Source organism: Oncorhynchus keta, unplaced genomic scaffold (genome assembly GCF_023373465.1).
Source record: "Oncorhynchus keta strain PuntledgeMale-10-30-2019 unplaced genomic scaffold, Oket_V2 Un_scaffold_4369_pilon_pilon, whole genome shotgun sequence".
NCBI classification, from domain to species: domain Eukaryota; kingdom Metazoa; phylum Chordata; class Actinopteri; order Salmoniformes; family Salmonidae; genus Oncorhynchus; species Oncorhynchus keta.
The window spans coordinates 32,501-40,000 of NW_026290943.1; the positions used below are offsets into that span (position 1 = coordinate 32,501).

General features: G+C 50.7%; 1 protein-coding gene and 2 long non-coding RNA genes across 12 annotated transcripts in view; 1 reads left to right on the top strand and 2 right to left on the bottom strand.

Moving 5' to 3' along the window:
• LOC127928882 (uncharacterized) overlaps nt 1–631 on the bottom strand; it is a 1,223-nt gene extending 592 nt beyond the window's left edge. For 2 of the 7 annotated variants that reach the window (XR_008132640.1, XR_008132641.1), the window contains exons 1-3: nt 516–616; nt 381–470; nt 111–200 (exon numbers count right to left, since the gene is read on the bottom strand). This is a non-coding gene — a long non-coding RNA (uncharacterized LOC127928882). Of the gene's footprint in view, nt 1–110; nt 201–245; nt 336–380; nt 471–515 lie in introns of all 7 variants that reach the window. The other 5 variants (XR_008132644.1, XR_008132642.1, XR_008132639.1 and 2 more) reach the window with 5 other exon arrangements.
• The window catches only part of rasa3 (RAS p21 protein activator 3), a 156,429-nt gene that overhangs the window by 21,485 nt on the left and 127,444 nt on the right, over nt 1–7,500 (top strand). The window lies entirely within an intron of this gene.
• LOC127928889 (uncharacterized) lies at nt 3,168–4,683 on the bottom strand. 2 transcript variants are annotated; one of them, XR_008132656.1, is made up of 4 exons: nt 4,661–4,683; nt 4,293–4,384; nt 3,871–4,012; nt 3,168–3,578 (listed from the first exon to the last, which is right to left on the bottom strand). It is a non-coding gene; the product is annotated as an uncharacterized LOC127928889 (long non-coding RNA). The 2 variants fall into 2 exon arrangements; XR_008132655.1 differs by having other exon boundaries at nt 3,168–4,012.

The following is a 7,500-nucleotide window of genomic DNA, read 5'->3' on the forward strand; positions in this document are numbered from 1 at the left end:
CCTACAAATCTGATCGAGACCTTTTCAAACTTCTGGGCCACATGGCCTACAAATCTGATCGAGACCTTTTCAAACTTCTGGGCCACATGGCCTACAAGTCTGATCTAGACCTTTTCAAACTTCTGGGCCACATGGCCTACAAATCTGATCTAGACCTTTTCAAACTTCTGGGCCACATGGCCTACAAATCTGATCTAGACCTTTTCAAACTTCTGGGTCACATGGCCTACAAATCTGATCTAGACCTTTTCAAACTTCTGGGCCACATGGCCTACAAATCTGATCTAGACCTTTTCTAACTTCTGGGCCACATGGCCTACAAATCTGATCTAGACCTTTTCAAACTTATGGGCCACATGGCCTACAAATCTGATCTAGACCTTTTCAAACTTCTGGGCCACATGGCCTACAAATCTGATCTAGACCTTTTCAAACTTCTGGGCCACATGGCCTACAAATCTGATCTAGACCTTTTCAAACTTCTGGGTCACATGGCCTACAAATCTGATCTAGACCTTTTCAAACTTCTGGGCCACATGGCCTACAAATCTGATCTAGACCTTTTCAAACTTCTGGGCCACATGGCCTACAAATCTGATCTAGACCTTTTCAAACTTCTGGGCCACATGGCATACAAATCTGATCTAGACCTTTTCAAACTTCTGGGCCTACAAATCTGATACTGTAGTATCTATATCAGAGGGTATACTGTGGTATCTATATCAGGTTATACTGTAGTATCTATATCAGAGGGTATAATGTAGTATCTATATCAGAAGGTATACTGTATTATCTATATCAGGTTATACTGTAGTATCTATATCAGAGGGTATACTGTAGTATCTATATCAGAGGGTATACTGTAGTATCTATATCAGAGGGTATACTGTCGTATCTATATCAGAGGGTATACTGTAGTATCTATATCAGAGGGTACACTGTAGTATCTATATCAGAGGGTATACTGTAGTATCTATATCAGAGGGTATACTGTAGTATCTATATCAGAAGGTATACTGTAGTATCTATATCAGAGGGTATACTGTCGTATCTATATCAGAGGGTACACTGTAGTATCTATATCAGAGGGTATACTGTAGTATCTATATCAGAAGGTATACTGTAGTATCTATATCAGAGGGTATACTGTAGTATCTATATCAGATGGTATACTGTAGTATCTATATCAGAGGGTATACTGTAGTATCTATATCAGAGGGTATACTGTAGTATCTATATCAGAGGGTACACTGTAGTATCTATATCAGAGGGTATACTGTAGTATCTATATCAGAGGGTATACTGTAGTATCTATATCAGATGGTATACTGTAGTATCTATATCAGAGGGTATACTGTAGTATCTATATCAGAGGGTATACTGTAGTATCTATATCAGAGGGTATACTGTAGTATCTATAATACTGTAGTATCTATATCAGAGGGTATACTGTAGTATCTATATCAGAGGGTATACTGTAGTATCTATATCATAGGGTATACTGTAGTATCTATATCAGAGGGTATACTGTAGTATCTATATCAGAGGGTATACTGTAGTATCTATATCAGAGGGTATACTGTAGTATCTATATCAGAGGGTATACTGTAGTATCTATATCAGGTAAAACCAGCAACCAAAAAGGGGTTCTTCAACAGGTTCTCCTATGGGTTCTGCTGGAGAACCCTTTCAGGTTCTTTAAGGTTCTAGATAGTTCATTACGAGTGTAGGAGGTCATCTGGAACTCTGTCTGGGTTTGTTGCCTGGCAACCTGTTAACCTTGGTAGGAACAATGTCCCCACATTGAGACTAATGGTCCACTGTAGAGAGGGGAAGGGAGGGGGAAATAAAGAGTGGTATGTGACTAACTCCACCCTCGTCCTTCAGCTGCCCTCTCTGTCTCCTCCTCTCTCTCTCTGTCTCCTCCTCTCTGTCTCCTCCTCTCTCTCTCTGTCTCCTCCTCTCTGTCTCCTCCTCTCTCTCTCTGTCTCCTCCTCTCTCTCTCTGTCTCCTCTCTCTCTCTCTCTCTCTCTCTCTCTCTCTCTCTCTCTCTCTCTCTCTCTCTCCCTCTCTCTCTCTCTCTCTCCCTCTCTCTCTCTCTCTCTCCCTCTCTCTCTCTCCCTCTCTCTCTCTCTCTCTCTGTCTCTCTCTCTCTCTCTCTCTCTCTCTCTCTCTCTCTCTCTGTCTCTCTCTCTCTCTCTCTCTCTCTCTCTCTCTCTCTCTCTCTCTCTCTCTCTCTCTCTCTCTCTCTCTCTCTCTCTCTCTCTCTCTCTCTCTCTCTCTCTCTCTCTCTCTCTCTCTCTCTCTCTCTGTCTCTCTCTCTCTCTCTCTCTCTGTCTCTCTCTCTGTCTCTGTCTCTCACTGAACTGGTGACTACACTGTAAATCAGTGACATCATTGAACTAAATCAGTGACATCACTGAACTGGTAACTACACTGTAAATCAGTGACATCACTGAACTGGTAACTACACTGTAAATCAGTGACATCACTGAACTGGTATCTACACTGTAAATCAGTGACATCACTGAACTGGTAACTACACTGTAAATCAGTGACATCACTGAACTGGTATCTACACTGTAAATCAGTGACATCACTGAACTGGTAACTACACTGTAAATCAGTGACATCACTGAACTGGTATCTACACTGTAAATCAGTGACATCACTGAACTGGTAACTACACTGTAAATCAGAGACATCACTGAACTGGTATCTACACTGTAAATCAGTGACATCACTGAACTGGTAACTACACTGTAAATCAGTGACATCACTGAACTGGTATCTACACTGTAAATCAGTGACATCACTGAACTGGTATCTACACTGTAAATCAGTGACATCACTGAACTGGTATCTACACTGTAAATCAAAAGATGCCAGACTGACAACAAAGCTACACCAGTAACCTAGCAACATCGCCTCGATATCTATCTCTCCAACTGTCTACAGCCTCACACTGTCTGTTAGAGTCTATCTGTCTACCCTAGCAACATGGCCTCTCTATCTATCTCTCCAACTGTCTACAGCCTCACACTGTCTGTTAGAGTCTATCTGTCTACCCTAGCAACATGGCCTCTCTATCTATCTATCTCTCCAACTGTCTACAGTCTCACACAGTCTGTTAGAGTCTATCTGTCTACCCTAGCAACATGGCCTCGATATCTCTCCAACGGTTGTGAACAGTAGCAGAGTCACCTCACCCCTCACAGACAGGAACACGGTCACACTAACTGACAACAACACCCTGACACTCCTCTTCCTGTCCTGTGCTGTGTTCAAAGGAGGTTGTAGAACGAAGGCCTTGCCCAGTTTGTTGGATGTGGTGAGTATGTGCAGGTGTGTGAGTGAGTGAAATCTCTGTTGACACCTCCCATTGAAACTGAGAGCAGCACATTATCTATCTGGTCTGCGGGCAGAAGTGATAAATACATGTTTAAATAAATACTCTGAATGATATTCAGAGACAGAGAGATATTTAAATAAACAGCCGTACCCCTCCTCCTGGCTATAGAGTTCCACCTCCAGCCAGCCCACCAGCCGTACCCCTCCTCCTGGCTATAGAGTTCCACCTCCAGCCAGCCCACCAGCCGTACCCCTCCTCCTGGCTATAGAGTTCCACCTCCAGCCAGCCCACCAGCCGTACCCCTCCTCCTGTAGAGTTCCACCTCCAGCCAGCCCACCAGCCGTACCCCTCCTCCTGGCTATAGAGTTCCACCTCCAGCCAGCCCACCAGCCGTACCCCTCCTCCTGGCTATAGAGTTCCACCTCCAGCCAGCCCACCAGCCGTACCCCTCCTCCTGGCTATAGAGTTCCACCTCCAGCCAGCCCACCAGCCGTACCCCTCCTCCTGTAGAGTTCCACCTCCAGCCAGCCCACCAGCCGTACCCCTCCTCCTGTAGAGTTCCACCTCCAGCCAGCCCAACAGCCGTACCCCTCCTCCTGGCTATAGAGTTCCACCTCCAGCCAGCCCACCAGCTGTACCCCTCCTCCTGTAGAGTTCCACCTCCAGCCAGCCCACCAGCCGTACCCCTCCTCCTGTAGAGTTCCACCTCCAGCCAGCCCAACAGCCGTACCCCTCCTCCTGGCTATAGAGTTCCACCTCCAGCCAGCCCACCAGCCATACCCCTCCTCCTGTAGAGTTCCACCTCCAGCCAGCCCAACAGCCGTACCCCTCCTCCTGTAGAATTCCACCTCCAGCCAGCCCACCAGCCATACCCCTCCTCCTGTAGAGTTCCACCTCCAGCCAGCCCACCAGCCATACCCCTCCTCCTGTAGAGTTCCACCTCCAGCCAGCCCAACAGCTATACCCCTCCTCCTGTAGAGTTCCACCTCCAGCCAGCCCACCAGCCATACCCCTCCTCCTGTAGAGTTCCACCTCCAGCCAGCCCACCAGCCGTACCCCTCCTCCTGTAGAGTTCCACCTCTAGCCAGCCCACCAGCCGTACCCCTCCTCCTGTAGAGTTCCACCTCCAGCCAGCCCACCAGCCGTACCCCTCCTCCTGTAGAGTTCCACCTCTAGCCAGCCCACCAGCCGTACCCCTCCTCCTGTAGAGTTCCACCTCCAGCCAGCCCACCAGCCGTACCCCTCCTCCTGTAGAGTTCCACCTCCAGCCAGCCCACCAGCCGTACCCCTCCTCCTGTAGAGTTCCACCTCCAGCCAGCCCAACAGCCATACCCCTCCTCCTGTAGAGTTCCACCTCCAGCCAGCCCACCAGCCATACCCCTCCTCCTGTAGAGTTCCACCTCCAGCCAGCCAACCAGCCATACCCCTCTTCCTCCTGTAGAGTTCCACCTCCAGCCAGCCCACCAGCCGTACCCCTCCTCCTGTAGAGTTCCACCTCCAGCCAGCCCACCATCCATACCCCTCCTCCTGTAGAGTTCCACCTCCAGCCAGCCCAACAGCCGTACCCCTCCTCCTGTAGAGTTCCACCTCCAGCCAGACCAACAGCCGTACCCCTCCTCCTCCTGGCTATAGAGTTCCACCTCCAGCCAGCCCACCATCCATACCCCTCCTCCTGTAGAGTTCCACCTCCAGCCAGCCCACCAGCCGTACCCCTCCTCCTCCTGTAGAGTTCCACCTCCAGCCAGCCCACCAGCCGTACCCCTCCTCCTGTAGAGTTCCACCTCCAGCCAGCCCACCAGCCGTACCCCTCCTCCTGTAGAGTTCCACCTCCAGCCAGCCCACCAGCTATACCCCTCCTCCTGTAGAGTTCCACCTCCAGCCAGCCCAACAGCCGTACCCCTCCTCCTGGCTATAGAGTTCCACCTCCAGCCAGCCCACCAGCCATACCCCTCCTCCTCCTGTAGAGTTCCACCTCCAGCCAGCCCACCAGCTATACCCCTCCTCCTGTAGAGTTCCACCTCCAGCCAGCCCAACAGCCGTACCCCTCCTCCTGTAGAGTTCCACCTCCAGCCAGCCCACCAGCCGTACCCCTCCTCCTGTAGAGTTCCACCTCCAGCCAGCCCACCAGCCATACCCCTCCTCCTCCTGTAGAGTTCCACCTCCAGCCAGCCCACCAGCCGTACCCCTCCTCCTCCTGTAGAGTTCCACCTCCAGCCAGCCCACCAGCCATACCCCTCCTCCTGTAGAGTTCCACCTCCAGCCAGCCCAACAGCCATACCCCTCCTCCTGTAGAGTTACACCTCCAGCCAGCCCAACAGCCATACCCCTCCTCCTGTAGAGTTCCACCTCCAGCCAGCCCAACAGCCGTACCCCTCCTCCTGTAGAGTTCCACCTCCAGCCAGCCCACCAGCCATACCCCTCCTCCTGTAGAGTTCTAGTAGACTTCCTGCTTGGATAACACTCTGACTGAGTCTAGCTGGTTGACTGTTAGCCTCTCTTACTCTCTGACCCTGGCAAATGGCAGAGGTCTAATTAAACTGACATGGAATCGTTTGGATTTTGAACCAGCGCTTTCTGCCTTTTAACCCGTGCTGTATGTGTGTGTGCTGTATGTGTGTGTGCTGTATGTGTGTGTGCTCTATGTGTGTGTGTGTATGTTTGTTTGGTCATGTGATCCATTGGCAGTAATGTTGTTGTGTTAACTGACTGGCCACTGGTCATGACCTCTCTGGAGAGACCAGCTGGACTGGCCACTGGTCATGACCTCTCTGGAGAGACCAGCTGGACTGGCCACTGGTCATCACCTCTCTGGAGAGACCAGCTGGACTGGCTACTGGTCATGACCTCTCTGGAGAGACCAGCTGGACTGGCCACTGGTCATGACCTCTCTGGAGAGACCAGCTGGACTGGCCACTGGTCATCACCTCTCTGGAGAGACCAGCTGGACTGGCCACTGGTCATGACCTCTCTGGAGAGACCAGCTGGACTGGCTACTGGTCATGACCTCTCTGGAGAGACCAGCTGGACTGGCCACTGGTCATCACCTCTCTGGAGAGACAGATCAGCTGGACTGGCTACTGGTCATGACCTCTCTGGAGAGACCAGCTGGACTGGCTACTGGTCATGACCTCTCTGGAGAGACCAGCTGGACTGGCTACTGGTCATGACCTCTCTGGAGAGACCAGCTGGACTGGCTACTGGTCATGACCTCTCTGGAGAGACCAGCTGGACTGGCCACTGGTCATCACCTCTCTGGAGAGACCAGCTGGACTGGCCACTGGTCATCACCTCTCTGGAGAGACCAGCTGGACTGGCCACTGGTCATGACCTCTCTGGAGAGACCAGCTGGACTGGCTACTGGTCATGACCTCTCTGGAGAGACCAGCTGGACTGGCCACTGGTCATCACCTCTCTCGAGAGACCAGCTGGACTGGCCACTGGTCATGACCTCTCTGGAGAGACCAGCTGGACTGGCCACTGGTCATGACCTCTCTAGAGCTACCAGCTGGACTGGCTACTGGTCATGACCTCTCTGGAGAGACCAGCTGGACTGGCCACTGGTCATGACCTCTCTGGAGAGACCAGCTGGACTGGACACTGGTCATGACCTCTCTAGAGCTACCAGCTGGACTGGCCACTGGTCATGACCTCTCTGGAGAGACCAGCTGGACTGGCTCAGCAGTCTGTAATACAGGTCATCTCAGTGGTCTGTAATACAGGTCATCTCAGTGGTCTGTAATACAGGTAATCTCAGTGGTCTGTAATTACAGGTAATCTCAGTGGTCTGTAATACAGGTCATCTCAGTGGTCTGTAATTACAGGTAATCTCAGTGGTCTGTAATACAGGTAATCTCAGTGGTCTGTAATACAGGTCATCTCAGGGGTCTGTAATACAGGTCATCTCAGTGGTCTGTAATTACAGGTAATCTCAGTGGTCTGTAATACAGGTAATCTCAGTGGTCTGTAATACAGGTCATCTCAGTGGTCTGTAATACAGGTCATCTCAGTGGTCTGTAATACAGGTAATCTCAGTGGTCTGTAATACAGGTAATCTCAGCGGTCTGTAATACAGGTAATCTCAGTGGTCTGTAATACAGGTAATTAACTCAGTGGTCTGTAATTACAGGTAATCTCAGTGGTCTGTAATA